The sequence below is a fragment of the Phyllobates terribilis genome, unplaced genomic scaffold, assembly GCF_046119375.1.
Source record: "Phyllobates terribilis strain yellow unplaced genomic scaffold, ASM4611937v1 Scaffold_1__5_contigs__length_1240528914, whole genome shotgun sequence".
Lineage (NCBI taxonomy): Eukaryota > Metazoa > Chordata > Amphibia > Anura > Dendrobatidae > Phyllobates > Phyllobates terribilis.
Window position 1 is genome coordinate 789826519 of NW_027362761.1, and position 16489 is coordinate 789843007.

Below are 16489 nucleotides of genomic sequence, written 5' to 3' on the forward strand. Positions count from 1 at the left end.
GACTTTCCTATACTCGGTACCCGATACCTCGCCTGCTTCGTCCAGTGAGTCCGACCTAGTGTACTCTGAAGCAGATGTTTTCTCTGAGCCTCTGCACTCTTCTGACCCGGCGGAGGACCTCCAGTTGTTTCCTGAATCCTCCGGGGTACCACCAGATAACAAAGAGACAGTGACTTTTCCTCATTATGTACCTGATAACCTGTCTATTTCTTCCTGTGAGCTTGACAAGATGTACCTCGAAGCAGAGATTACCCCCAAGTCTCTGTCCCCCTCCAACCCGGTGGAGGACTTCCAGTTGTCTCCTGTACCCTCTGGGGTGCCACCTGAAAATATGTGGAGAGAGACTTCCTTGTGTGCTGTTCCTGGTACTCCACCCGTTTCGTCTGTTGCTAAGGGTGGCTGGATGGGAGGTAGCATCCTAGCTACCCAGAGGAGACCAGTTTTTCCGGTGGACAGTGGAAGTGATCTCTTCGAAGTGAAGAATTGGCCCTCGAATTTCCTGCGGAAGATTCTGGCAGGCCTGAAGAAGAGGGGGCGTAAGGGGGGGGTACTGTAACATACCTGGCGGCGTCCTTGCATAGTGGTCCATCTCCCACTGTGCAAGAGCGCGCACTTGATCTCCTGTCCAGAATGTCTCTCTGGCTTCCCTCCATGCTGTCTGTTTGTGTCTGTTTCTGCTGCTTAAGGGCGGCGCCCGATCACTTCTTGCTTTTTGTACCTGCTGTGGGTCACACCCCTTGTGCGTCCTCAGCCTATTGCTGTCTGTCACCTGGTATATAGCTCAGCTGCTCCAATCAATCCCTGCCTGAGCATAGTGTTTCATTCAGTGTGTGCTTGCACTCTGAAGGTGCCAGGTCCCGTTCTGTGTTCTCTTGTCTGCCTATCCTGGAGGCTGTATTTCCAGGCCTGTCTGAACACGCTCCTAGCCTGTTCCTCCTGCCTTCTAGGGGCCGATTACCTAGACCCGCTCCTGTATCTTGTCTGACCTGTCTGAACACGCTCCTAGCCTGTTCCTCCCGCCTTCTAGGGGCCGATTACCTAGACCCGCTCCTGTATCTTGTCTGTCCTGTCTGAACACGCTCCTTGCCTGTTCGTCCTGCCTCTCTGGGGGCCGTATTCCCAGACCCGCTCCTGTATTCCGCTGCAGTGTCGGTCTCCTCCGTACACTCAGTTCCAGTCTGAACTCTCTCCTATCCTTTACCTGTTTTGCCTCTATGTCCGTTCCCTTCCTTTTTCTGCAGAGTCTGAACTCGTACCTAACTCCTGCTTGTTGTCTCTGTACTCCCGTTTGTGAGTTTGTGGTCCACTCGCTACTTCACTGCAAGTACCCTGTGGGTATCTGGCTCTGCCTTTCCCTTCCTGTCTGTTCCGTGTGAACAGAGCCCTGTCCCCCCTGCTCAGCCTAGCCTGCTCTGACTCCTTTGCTCGCTGCTCCGGCAGCCTTGCTCCGCTCTGACCCTTTTGCTCACTGCTCCGGCAGTCTCGCTACGCTCTTATCCTTTTGCTCACCGCTCCGGCGGTTCTAGCCTGCTCTGACTCCTTTGCTCACCGCTCCGGCAGTTCTAGCCTGCTCTGACTCCTTTGCTCACCGCTCCGGCGGTTCTAGCCTGCTCTGACTCCTTTGCTCACCGCTCTGGCGGTTCTAGCCTGCTCTGACTCCTTTGCTCGCTGCTCTGGCAGCCTTGCTCCGCTCTGACCCTTTTGCTCACTGCTCCGGCAGTCTTTCTCCGCTCTTATCCTTTTGCTCACTGCTCCGGCAGTCTTGCTCCTCTCTTGCTCACCGCTCCAGGCGGTCTCGTCCTGCTTTACTCTTGCTCACTGCTCCGGCAGTCTCGCTCAGCTCTGACCCTTTGCTCACCGCTCCTGGCGGCCTTGTCCTGCTCTACTCTTGCTCACCGCTCCAGGCGGTCTTGACCTGCCCTGTTCTCGCTCACCTCTCTGGGCGGCCTCACTCTGCTGTGTTTGTCCGCCACATCTGTGGTTCTGTTCCTGAGTCCCAGTGTGTACTGGGTCCTATCCCGCTAGTGTCCCTACCTGCTAGTGCCTCCTTGTCTGCACTCTAGCTGTGCTTGCCTGTACCCCTCTGCCTGTATTGTTCCTGAGTCCCAGTGTGTACTGGGTCCTATCCCGCCTGTGTTCCTACCTGCTAGTGCCTCCCTGTCTGCACTCTAGCTGTGCTTGCCTGTACCCCCCTCCCTGCATACCCGCCTGCCTGCATACCAGTCGTGCCTGCCTATACCCACCAGTCAGTGCGCCAGCCTAACCAGTCTGTTCCTGTGTTCCCATGTGTGGGTCAACAGCCGTGTCCGGGGTCTGTCCTGGAGTAGCACCTGGTCCCTTTGCTCGGTTCCTCCTTGGTGCCCTGGCGTCGTATGCCGTCGTGCGACCCTGGTCGGATCGGGTGAATACCTAGTTACGCCCCTCCAGGCAATCACTCTCCGGCACAGTCCAGTGGAATCACATGCACACGCCGCTCAGCCCGGGCGTGTGCATTACATAAACGCTGCGGTGGGACGTGAACGTGGACGTTGATGCTGTTTCTTGAGAAACTGCCATAACAAGTGAAGACTGAGAGGAGGGGGCATCTTTACATGCAGTATGGACAGGGGATTGCCTTGCACACACAACAGGGGGTTCTATTGCACGCACAACAGTGGAAGAAGCAGTGGTGACACCCGCTGACACTGGTCGTGGACCCTGGGTTTCGCCCCACAATGTCGGGTGCTTTGCTGCCATGTGTCTGATCATGCTGGTGGTGGTCAGGCTAGTAGTTTTGTCACCCCTGCTGATGCTGGCATGGCAGGTGGAACATATGGCCTTTTTGGGGTTATCAGCAGAGTCTTTAAAAAAATTCCAGACTCTGGAAGACCTACCGCTTGTACTGGCAACATCCCTCGTGTTGGTGTTACGGGGAACGGTTGCCTGCCTTCTGTCTGCGGCCACCACACTGCTTCTTCCTGCCTGTTGGGGTACTCTGCCTCCCTCCCCCCTGTGTGCCGCTGGCCTCACTCTGCATGTCCTCCTTCCACGTTGGGTCAGTTACTAGATCATCCACCACCTCCTCCTCTTCCACTTGCGCACCACGATCCTCCTCCTCACTTCCTGGCAATTGTGTCTCGTCATCGTCCACCTCTTGTGACAGATTGCCAACGTCGACTTCCTGTGGCCGTGGCTGTTCAAATATTTGTGCATCGCAACATGGGATCTCCTCTTCACCACTTCAAGCGTATCAGGCGAGGGGCCCAAATATGGAAATGGACCAGTGAACAGCTCTTCAGAGTGTCCAAGTGTGGGATCACTTGCTGTCTGACGACACTCGGCATGGTGGGAGGAAGGAGCATCAGGGTGAGGAGGAGACTCACGGCTACAAAGAGTTGACCGTGTGGAAGACAGACCGGAGGTGGTGGTGCCCAGGTAACTGGAAGTATTATCTGCTATCCAATTAATAACCTGTTCACACTGATCAGTTCTCAATACTGGTGTTGTTCTGTGCTTCCCTAGTAATTCGGTCAAGAAGTGGGAGCGAGAAGATGTGGCTGTTGGTTGTGGCACATTTTCACCTTGGCCACGGCCCCGTCCTCTGCACGAACCATCACCAGAACGTCCACTTCCACGTCCCTTGCCACGCGCCTTGCCCATTGTAAATGAAGTAAAATAGCTTACATTTGCACTATCAATGGAAAAAGGGTAACAAAGAGTAGATTAGAACCGTGGAAGAGGAAAACCACAGTTATTGTTTACTGGGGTATACCACACTTTTTTAAATAGAGATATTTGTGGCTGAACAGTGAGCGACACACTCAAACTGCTTTTTTTTAGATACCAAAGGCCCAAAACTGGATAGTACAGCGATTTGACCGGTGGAACTGCGAAACCACACTGGGATGTCGGGCCTACACAAGACTATTTTCAACAGATATATTTTTGTGTCACAACAGTCAGGAGACACTACTGTTTTTCTTTACGGAAAAAACTACCAAAAGCTGAATAATAGAGATTTTTTACCTTGGGATGGCAAAACCACAGTTATTGTTTACTGGGGTATACCACACTTTTTTAAATAGAGATATTTGCGGCTGAACAGTGAGCGACACACTCAAACTGCTTTTTTTTTAAATACCAAAGGCCCAAAACTGGATAGTACAGCGATTTGACCGGTGGAACTGCGAAACCACACTGGGATGTCGGGCCTACACAAGACTATTTTCAACAGATATATTTTTGTGTCACAACAGTCAGGAGACACTACTGTTTTTCTTTACGGAAAAAACTACCAAAAGCTGAATAATAGAGATTTTTTACCGTGGGATGGCAAAACCACAGTTATTGTTTACTGTGGTATACCACACTTTTTTAAATAGAGATATTTGTGGCTGAACAGTGAGCGACACACTCAAACTGCTTTTTTTTTAGATACCAAAGGCCCAAAACTGGATAGTACAGCGATTTGACCCGTGGAACTGCGAAACCACACTGGGATGTCGGGCCTACACAAGACTGTTTTCAACAGATATATTTTTGTGTCACAACAGTCAGGAGACACTACTGTTTTTCTTTACGGAAAAAACTACCAAAACCTGAATAATAGAGATTTTTTACCGTGGGGTGGCAAAACCACAGTTATTGTTTACTGGGGTATACCATACTTTTTTAAATAGAGATATTTGCGGCTGAACAGTGAGCGACACACTCAAACAGTTTTTTTTTTTAGATACAAATGGCCCAAAATGGATAATACAGAGGTTTGAACCGTGGAAGTGCAAAACAACACTTCTGTTTCTCTAGCCTACACCAGACTATTTTCAACAGTTATATTTGTGTCTGAAAAATCAGAGACACGCTTTTTTTTGTGGGGGGGGAAGGGACACACCAAAAGGTTAATAAGACGGGTATTTGTACGGTGTGAAGGAGGAGAAAAAAAGGAGGATTTAGATGAAAAAAAAAGGATTTTTCCTGGCCCCCGACACCTGGTGCTAAGTCCAGCAATTTCAGCAACAGGAGCACACAGGACTGTAATGCAGCGTTTGCTGGTATAACCGCTGTGTCTCCTATACAGCCTGCCTGCCTGGTATCTGGGATGGATATTAGTCCTGAAAAGGACTGTTTGTTTGTTCTGGCAGCCTTTACAGACCCTACACTAACTATTTCGCAGTTTATATCTCTCCCTAAATCAGCAGCGCTGTCCCTACACTGTCTAATCCGGAGCGACTGTGTCCAAGATGGCGGCGCCCCATTTTAAATACTCGAGGTGACGCTGTGCGGCCATCCAATCACTGTAATGCCCACAACCAACATGGCTGCAGCATTATAGTGACTGGCTGGCAATTCCTGCATGTTCATTGGCTCTGTAAAGAGCGCCAAACATGCAGGGCGGAGACCCGAGCTCCCGCTCGAGTAACCCGGAAATGCTCGGTGCTCGCCGAACATCCCGAGTAGCGTGATGCTCGGGCGAGTACCGAGCAGTGTCGAGCATGTTCGCTCAACACTAATTATCTGCTATATAACCAACAACCTTTTGACACTGCTCTGGGTTCAATAGTGGTGTGCTGTGGTCCCCTATAAATTGTCACAGGAAGGTCAGGCGAGAAGATGTGGGTGTTTGTTGTGGCACAATTTCAGCTTGCCCACGGCCTTGTCCTCGGCCTCTACATGCACCATTACCATCACGTCCAGTTACCCGTCCCTTGCCACGTGCCTTGCCCATTTTAAATGGAGGAAAGTATCTTCCACACTCACTACAAATGACCGAGTTTGGAGCGAACTTATATGTGATCCGTGTGACGGAGAAAACAGAGTTTTAAATACCTGGCCTGTGGGTAAGTAGTTTGAACAGCAAACTGCTGTGAATTGCTTCACTGACACACTAAAGGAAATTTTTAATGGAGGCCAGAAATGGCAGTATTTTCTGGCAACGTATATGTGATCCGTGTGATGGAGAAAACAGAGTTTTAAATAGTTGGATTTCTAGCGCTGTAATATGGAAAGGACCTGGCTGTATTCTGCAGTGCCAACAAGCAAATGGCGCAGAGAAACGGTGCTCTCTGGATTGCTTTTTAAGCAAATAATGAGGATTAAGATCCAAAGAAAAGTATTCCTGGTCCCTGAGACCTGGGCCTTTGTATAGAAATATATAACAGCAGCAGAAGGCAGAATTGGAATGGAGCCTCTTGTGCTATATGCACTGCAGTCTGCTATATACCCTGCCTGCCTATTCACCCTGCCTGCCTGATATCTCTGCAGATGGATTAGTCCTCAGAAGGAATGTTTGTTAAGATGGATATGTGTAATGTATGTTTTTTCTCCCTACACTACCTAATACACAAGCAAATCTTTCCCTGACGCAGCAGCACCTCTCCCTACACTGTTTGATTCTGGAGTGACTGTGACGAGCATGCCAGTGCCAGGTCTGATATATACCTGATGATGCTGTGCGGCAAGCCAATCACTGTAATGCCCACAACCAACATGGCTACTGCATTACAGTGCATGGCAGGCAATCCCTGCATGTTCATTGGCTCTCTAAAGAGCACCAAACATGCTGGGAGGGGACCCGAGTTTCCGCCCGAGCAACCCGGAAATACTCGGCGAGCGCTGAGCATCTCGAGCAGTGAGATGCTCAGTCGAGCACCGAGCAGTAGCGAGCACACTCGCTGATCACTACTAAGGACTAGTGATGAGCGAGTATGTTTTGTTAACCCTTTCGCCGAGTATACTCGGCCGAGCACCGAGTATTTATAGCGTGCTTGGGCTTTAAGTTTTCGTCGCTCCGTGAACATGATTTACAACTGTTTCACAGATTTAATACATGTGAGGAATTATGGAAAAACAGGCATTCCTCACATGTATTAAATCTGTCAAACAGTCGCAAATCATGTTCACGGAGCAACGAAAACTTAAAGCCCGAACACACTATAAATACTTGGTGCTCGGCCGAGTATACTCAGAGAAAGGGTTAACAAAACACTCGCTCATCACTAATAAGGACCATGCTATTAGCACAAAAAAATTAGATTTTGAAATGTGGACTCCTGGCTGAAGAAAAACTACTAGCACAAAATACTTGTATGCAGGAATGTGACCTGATTTCTGTAGCACACTATTAGCACAAAGAAATTAGATTTTTAAATGTGGACTCCTGCCTGGCCAAAAATATTTCTATGCACAAATGTGGCCTTGTCTCAGAACCATGTTATTAGCAGAAGGAATTTAGATTTTGAAATGAGGACTCCGGCCTTGCCAAAAATATTACCAGCACAAAACATTACTATGCACAAATGTGACCTTGTTTCAGGACCACACTATTAGCACAAAGAATTTAGACTTTCAAATGTGGACTCCTGCCTGGAGCACAATATTAGCAGCACAAAATATTTCTGTGCACAAATGTGGCCTTGTTTCAGGACCACGCTGTTAGCAGAAAGAATTTAGATTGTCAAATGTGGACTCCTGCCTGGCCAAAAAAAATATCAGCACAAAATATTTCTATGCACAAATGTGGCCTTGTTACAGGACCATGCTATTAGCATAAAGAATTTAGAGTTTCAAATGTGGATTCCTGCCTGGAGCACAATATTGGCAGCACAAAAGATTTCGATGATGAAATGTGGCCTGGCTTCTCTGGACCACACAACTAGCAAAAAGGATTGATATGCTGAAAGGTCGATTTCACAGCCACACAGGATCCTATCTATCTGAACTAGCTGACTCACAATCAACCGCCTAGCTAACTAGCTCATTATCCAGTAGCAGCAGCAGGAGCAGCCTCTCTGCGCTGTTACACTGACAAAATGGCGCCAAAACAGCATGTTCGCTCTTCATATGAAGAGGGACACGTGACTTCGGAAGCCAATGACACAAGCCCTTGTGTCTGGATGTTGTAGATGGTGTATGCGCCCTGAACAGTCCGAAGCTTCTCTGACCTCTCACCACCCCCTTCCTTCATCAAACACGTCTTCCTTGCTCATCATACAGCACCACCATCCTAGCCAAAATCCTAAAAAAGCATTAGTGGAAACCATATCATTTACTGCACTTTGGCAGAATTTTGCCAATTTTGAGTAGAAACGCTCGGGGTCCGTACACAAATCCAAAAGTGCAACGTTCGTGTCGACATTGAGATTGGTGAACATTTTCCGAACAAGTTCGCTATTCTCTAATTCCTGGTCCATGTAACGATGTTTATGTGGACCTTGCCACTGATGGCGTTGCACAGTGCACACCTGATTTGGTCCGCAACATGTGTGTGCTGTACCGGAATGGCGCGCCTCGAAAAGTAGTGGTGAATGGGAACCATGTACTGTGGGATAGCCACCGCCATTAGTTTCTTAAAACTGTCCGTCTTCACCATCTGTAATGGCAGCATTTCAAAGGCCAAGAATGAATTTGGAAATGCTCTCATTAAGGACCATGGCTCATGGGTGGATAAAGAGGTATTTCTTCCTTCTCTCAAGGGTTTGGGGGATGGAGAGCTGAACACTTTCATGAAATGGTGTGAAGATGCTCGGTGACACTGCTGGTGGTGCTGTCACATCCTCTCTTTGTGGGAACGCAACTGGCCCTGTTGATCATCAGCAGGAGGAAGAGGCCGAGTCTGCAGCAGAAGTGGGAGCAGGAGGAGACTCAGATTGTGCTTTTTAAGGTGCATACTCCACTGCACCTTGCGCCTGGAATTCACATGCCTCATCATGCAGGTGGTGCTCAGGTTCAGAACATTTATTCCTCGCTTCTGGCTCCGACTGCACAGCGTGTAAACCACCTGTGTCCTGTCGTCAGGAAATTGGCTGAAGAAATGCCACACCAGGGAGGTCATTTGAGCTGGCTTTGGTTTGCTCATTATCTCGGCGCAGTGGGCAGTAGCACCCGACGTACTGGTTAGAGGCTGCCCGCTGTGCTTTTGCACCCTGATCCCTCTTTTGCTGTGCTGTAGGGCAGCATGACCACCTCCATGTGGGGTCTTGGACCTCATCATCCACCCGTCATCACCAGTGCCCTTCTTGCCAGTCTGCAAACTGCAGAAACACGCTGCAGTTGGCAACTGTGTTTCGTCATCTTCTGAGATGTGCTGTGGTGGTCCACTGACTTTGTGCAGTAGCCCTCCCATGTACTCATACTCCAACATAACAAGTGTTTGGGCATCAGTGCACTCAGTCTTTTCCACTCCTGGAGCAGGGCCAGGTGGATGGGCCACGGAACCCCAGCCAGCAGACTCATCAAAAAGCAGAATAGACTGTTGCATGACTTGGATCTTAAAGTGTTTGGCTGATTTTCAAGGGGGTGAGGTCGAAGCCGGATGACCATGATCCTCAGGTGCCAACTCTGCGCTTTCTGCAGTGGATCGGGTGGAAGATAATGCAAAGAAACTGGAGGCATGCGCTGCAGCCTTTCAACAAACCTTATTTGGCTTCCGAACCCGAGCAGTAAACCAGACTTCTGGTAAAAAGTCTGTGTTCGGGATTCGGTGCCGGACACTAGGTGTCCAGTACTAACCACGAATTTTACAATTTTGGGTTGCTTACCCCTAAAAGGCACTTACAGTGGGTCTGGAAGATGAAAAATAGTGATGTTAAATGTGAAGATCTAAGATTGTGAGATTTAATAATCACCTAGGCAGGTTAATGATGCAACAATATTTTATTCCTTACATCCATGGTAATATAGCAATTCCAGGTAAATGTCCAAAATACAATTGTCTCAGTCCACAATCCTCCATACGACAGATAAAACGATGGAAGCACAGGTATCCAGTAGCACAGTCTTTTAAGAAAGTTTGAATCCCAATGACATATCTCCCATCTGTAGCATGTTCATCCAGCCCAGTCGGTACTGATCTCCATATCCCATCGATCCATCTATAGACCAGGTCCTCAGTCTCGATCCTATTCCTTCGATGTCCTTTCACACAACTCCCCACTAAACATGTGGCTTCTTTGCTCCTTCACTGGGATCAGCCCCCTGAATATACAGAATTGCTTTCACCCTCCCCCCTAACGCTAAGTGTGTATTAATGGTGGTATTTTTCTCAGATCAATACCATCAATTGGGTGTGCATGTTAGACTTCCTGTGATGACGGCTCTGCCGGATCAACTTTCACACAATGGGCCTAGTCGCTGTTTGAACAATGGTTTAAGACCCCTGAGATATTAACAAGATTAACAGAATTTACATTTACCCTTGGCAATCTCTTGTCAGGTCCTTATGTATGCATAACTTCCAGCCAGCATGTCGTCCTCTGCTTACTGTCACTGAGTGGAAACATTGATTATTGAAGCTGAACACTTTACAAGTAAAATAAGTGTACATAAACTGACGAGCAAGCAGGACATTAATAAAACACAGCAAGCAAATCTCTAATAAAACACACTAATAATATTGAAGGAAACATAGCTCTGTGATGGAAAAGTCTTATAGTCTTTAGTAAGTGATCAGCTCCTCACATTAAATATTTTCATTGATTTGGGGGTTACATTTTTGATGATAAGGATGCATTTGTACAAGAGGGAAATATGCTCTTATAACATGAGTTTATGCAAGTAATGATACTAATGGATGATGATGATGATGATGATGATGATGATGATAATAATGATGAATTAGGCCAGGAAATTCAATTTGCATTTAATTTAATCAATGTCAATTAAACGTGTATTATTAAGCTTCAAAGTCTCTCCAGACTCAAAGCCTATTTATCTGTCTCATGTGAGGCCTTCCTCTTCCTCCTGGAATCTTTGGTGCGAAATCCTGAGTAGTCATGATGTTCTGATACATGTCATGATGTTGTAACGCATCTCACGACATCACATGAGACCTAGTAAGCACCAGGCACCTGAGGAAGACACTACATTGGACAAAAGAAGAGCTAACACTGGACCTAAAGACTGGAGCAGGGCTGGATGGGTTAAGGCCTGGTAAGTGTTATTTTTTGCATTCTTGAACTCCTTTATGTCTCTCTATTATCTAACAAAATGACATCGAAAAGCAACTCTCACTATCTGGATTCAGGTAAATTTCATTACCTTGTAAAATTATAGGCAAATTTAATTGCTTTGAACCGATTTGCTCATTTCCTAATATATAGTACATATTTTTGTATTTGAGCTACAGATTGGCAGCGAGAAAGGGTAACAACTTGCTATTTGCAAAATGGGGCTTCCAATTGTGAATAAGTTACTAAGATGCAACACACAGATAAGAACAAGGCGGAAGTAACCTGCTAAGCTATTTATTTTCCTAGTACAGAAATTAAAGTGTTCATTGTAGAAACAGTCAATTATTCGGGTACAGGGTAACAATTCACACAATATCAGCAAAAATGGAAATATAAAGAATTTAACAGTTACAAAATATCTTATTCTTTCGAACTATCTCTGAGTGTTTACAGTGCCTTAATTCGTTTCTGTTTTTAATTTCCACTGGCGGTGTTAACAATGGGACCGTAATTCTATCACTTAGTTTCAGATGTTATTCTGGCACTAACAGGAGTCATCGGTATTTCCCTCTAGGCCACAAATCTCTAGTAGCCAGTCACACAACACTTTATATGGGCTGGCCCTGGGGTTCTGCAGCTCTTTGGTTGTTGTGGAGTCTGTTGTGATCTCTTGGATGAGTTGTCACTGCGCTCTTGAGGTAATTTTGGATGGCCAGCCACTCTTGGAAAGGTTCACCATTGTTCCATGTTTTTGCTATTTGTGCAAAATGGCTCTCACTGTGATTTGCTGGAGTCCTAAAGCTTTAGAAATGGCTTTACAACCTTTAGAAATGGCTTTATAACCTTTTCCAGACTGATAGATCTCAATTACTTTGTTTCTCATTTGTTCCTGAATTTCTTTGGATCGCAGCATGGTGTCTAGCTTTTGAAGATCTTTTAGTCTACTTCACTTTGGCAGGCAGGTGCTATTTAAGTGATTTCTTGATTGAGAACAGGTGTGGCAGTAATCAGGCCTGTGTGTGGTTAGGGAAATTGAATTCAGCTTCCCAAAGATGTGATAAACCACAGGTAATTTATGTTTTAAGGGAGGAGGGCAAACACTTTTTCACACAGGGCCCTGTAGGTTTGGATTTCTTTTTCCCTTAATAATAAAGACCTTTATTTAAAAACTGCATTTTTTGTTTACTTGTGTTATCTTTGTTTAGCATTTAAATTTATTTTGTGATCTGAAATATTTAAGTGTGACAAACATGCAGAAGAAAAAAAAATCAGGAAGGGGGCAAACACTTTTTCACACCACTGTATTTTCTGATTTTTGTGTCTTATGAAATGTATTGCATAAAGGAATTTTACATTTTCATTTTTTATAGGATTCTGCTAGGCAAAAATATTAAAATCTGCCCTGGGCTTTGTTTACAGGTTGCAGTGGTGACATAACTGTCTGTGGCCATTACCTTAAGTATGGCCATTAGCTCAAGTATGAGAAATAAGAATTAATCCTGATTAATATGATGCATGCAGACTTTACCTTACCTGCCACCACCGCACTCTAATCAGCATCTCTGTTTATCCATTCCTCTTACAGGTACGTCACCCAGCTTTCCCATCTTGACTTCCATGCAGTTTTCTATACCTCTCTGCTCCTATTCGCTAATGGTATGTCACCCAGCTTTCCCATCTTGACTTCCATGCAGTTTTCTATACCTCTCTGCTCCTATTCGCTAATGGTACGTCACCCAGCTTTCCCATCTTGACTTCCATGCAGTTTTCTATACCTCTCTGCCCCTATTCACTAATGGTATGTTCTTCAAGCTACCCCAGCAACCCCCCACTTTCATTTATGACCTTGTTTACTTAACTTTTGAGTATCCAGCATCTGGTTCAACCTAATCAGCTGATCAAGATGAGCACAGATCACTCTCCTCTGGTTCACAGCTGAATGCATTCTGTTGCAAATATATTGTGAGCCAGGAGTCTGTTAGACTTTAGTCTGTGGCCATTACCTTAAGTATGGCCATTAGCTGAAGTATGAGAAATAAGAATTAATCCTGATTAATATGATGCATGCAGACTTTACCTTACCTGCCACCACCGCACTCTAATCAGCATCTCTGTTTATCCATTCCTCTTACAGGTACGTCACCCAGCTTTCCCGTCTTGACTTCCATGCAGTTTTCTATACCTCTCTGCTCCTATTCGCTAATGGTACGTCACCCAGCTTTCCCATCTTGACTTCCATGCAGTTTTCTATACCTCTCTGCTCCTATTCGCTAATGGTACTTCACCCAGCTTTCCCATCTTGACTTCCATGCAGTTTTCTATACCTCTCTGCCCCTATTCACTAATGGTATGTTCTTCAAGCTACCCCAGCTACCCCCCACTTTCATTTATGACCTTGTTTACTTAACTTTTGAGTATCCAGCATCTGGTTCAACCTAATCAGCTGATCAAGATGAGCACAGATCACTCCCCTCTGGTTCACAGCTGAATGCATTCTGTTGCAAATATATTGTGAGCCAGGAGTCTGTTAGACTTTAGTCTGTGGCCATTACCTTAAGTATGGCCATTAGCTGAAGTATGAGAAATAAGAATTAATCCTGAAATGAACCTGAAGTGAACTGAAGGTAACTGGATACTTTGTCACAGTAAACAATGTTTGTCTTTGTTTTCACTCTCACCCCTTTAATCCTTCACTTCTTACAACCACCCCTAATCCCTACACCTAGTAAGGAACTCTTCATCTCTCCCTCCATTCTCCCCACCCATCTCACCTCCTCCTCAGAGCTATTCCTCAACATACAATCCTTTGTTTCCAAACACAGACAGCCACCTCATGCCGTCTCCTGCTCCCACCTACTAACGCTTTCTCTGCTCCTCCTTACTGCCGGCAACATCTCTCCAAATCCTGGCCCTCCTCACCACATCCCTACAATCACTTCCACCTCCTACTCATGATCTACCCCAAACTCTTGTAACCCTTCTAACCTTATACCTATACGCCAAGCCCCTGCTTCCCCAGTCCCACAAACAGGAGCTCTATGGAACGCTCACTCTGTCTGCAACAAACTTTCCTACATTCACAACCTCTTCATCACTAACAAACTTTCCTTCATCGGCATCACTGAAACCTGGCTCACCCCCTCTGACATGGCCTCTCCTGCTGCACTTCAGTATGGCAGATTCCACCTCTCCCATACCCCCCGCCCCACCGGCAAGGACGGTGGAGGAATAAATTTCCTCCTCTCAGATAACTGCTCCTTCACCCATATTCCACTGCCGCCCTCAATTACTCTCCCCTCTTTTGAAGTGCACTGCGTGCGTATCTACTCCCCCTCCAACCTTCAGCTGGCTGTCATTTACCGCCCCCCAGGATCAACCACCACTTTCTTTGACCACTTCACCGCTTGGCTACTTCATTTCCTCTCCGTTGACATCCCCACTATCCTCATGGGTGACTTTAACATCCCCATTGACACTTCCCTCTCAGCTGCCTCTAAACTTCTATCCCTCACTTCCTCCTTCGGTCTTACTCAGTGGTCTTCCCCACCCACCCTCAAAGACGGCCACACGCTGGACCTCATCTTCACCCGCCTCTGTTCCCTATCTAACCTCTCTAACTCACCTCTCCCTCTTTCTGACCACAACCTACTTACATTCTCTTCCCTCTCCTCTCCAGGTCAACAATCTCCACTCCACAAACTTGCACACCCTCGCAGAAATCTCAGACACCTTGACCTACACTCACTCTCTGAATCCCTCCTCCCTCTTACAGACATTAGTTCCTTACATGATGCAGATGTTGCTGCCACTTTATACAACACCACAACAGCTGCAGCTCTCGATTCGGTTGCCCACCTCACACATACCAAGGCTCGCACAATCAACAGACAACCCTGGCACACCAGCCTAACTAAAGAACTGTGATGGCCTCCAGGGTTGCTGAGCATAGATGGAAAAAGTCCCACTCCAATGAGCACTTCATTGCATTCAAACAATCCCTCACTACCTTCAAGTCCACACTCACTGCAGCAAAACAAACATACTTCTCATCTCTCATATCCTCCCTGTCTCACAACCCCAAACAACTATTCAACACCTTCAATTCTCTCCTCCGTCCCCCAGTGCCTCCTCCCTCTCCTCTTATTTCAGCCGAAGACTTTGCCTCATTCTTCAAGCAGAAGATTGACACCATCAGGCAAAGCTTTTGCATAAAGCCCCCACAACCCCTCCCCACACCTACTCAACCCTCCTCCTCCAAAACCACCTTCTCCACCATTATGGAAGATCAACTTTCCTCCTTACTCTCCAAATCACACCTCACCACCTGTGAACTTGACCCAATCCCGTCCCACCTCATCCCAAGCCTTACCACTATCTTCATCCCAACCCTAGCCCACCTCTTTAACCTGTCACTAACAACTGGTGTCTTCCCCTCATGCTTCAAACATGCCTCAATCACACCCATCCTCAAAAATCCCTCCCTTGACCCATCCTCTCTGACTAGCTAACGCCCCATATCACTTCTCCCTTATGCCTCAAAACTACTGGAACAACACGTCCATTCTGAACTGTCCTCCCACCTCTCCTCCTGCTCCCACTTCGACCGCCTACAATCTGGTTTCCGACCGCACCATTCTACTGAAACTGCACTGACTAAAGTCACCAATGACCTACTAACCGCCAAATCTAAGCGACACTACTCCGTCCTCCTCCTCCTAGACCTGTCATCTGCCTTCGACACAGTGGACCATTCCCTTTTACTACAAAGTCTCTCATCTCTCGGCATCACAAACTTAGCCCTATCCTGGATCTCCTCATACCTAACAGACAGGACATTCAGTGTCTTCCACTCACGCATCACCTCCTCATCTCACCCCCTATCTGTCGGTGTCCCTCAAGGTTCAGTCCTAGGACCTCTGCTCTTCTCCATCTACACCTTAGGCCTGGGACAGCTCATAGAGTCTCATGGCTTTCATTATCACCTCTATGCTGATGACACATAGATCTACCTCTCTGGACCTGACATCTCCTCCCTACTAACCAAAATCCCACAATGCCTGTCTGCTATTTCATCCTTCTTCTCTGCTAGCTTTCTAAAACTTAACATGGACAAAACAGAATTCATCATCTTTCCGCCATCCCATTCACCCCCCCCAACTGACCTATCTATCAATGTCAGTGGCTGTCCACTCTCCCCAGTCCCTCAAGCTCGCTGCCTTGGAGTTACCCTGTACTCTGATCTCTCTTTCAAACCACATATCCAAGCCCTTTCCACTTCCTGCCGACTCCAACTCAAAAATATCTCCTGGATCCACACATTCCTCAACCATGAATCTGCAAAAACACGAGTGCACGCCCTCATCATCTCCCGCCTCGACTACTGCAACCTCCTGCTCTGTGGCCTTCCTTCTACCACTCTTGCACCCCTCTAATCTATCCTAAACTCTGCTGCCCGACTAATCCACCTGTCCCCTCGCTATTCCCTGGCCTCTCCTCTCTGTCAATCTCTTCACTGGCTCCCCTTTGCTCAGAGAATCCAGTTAAAAACCCTAACCATGGCATAC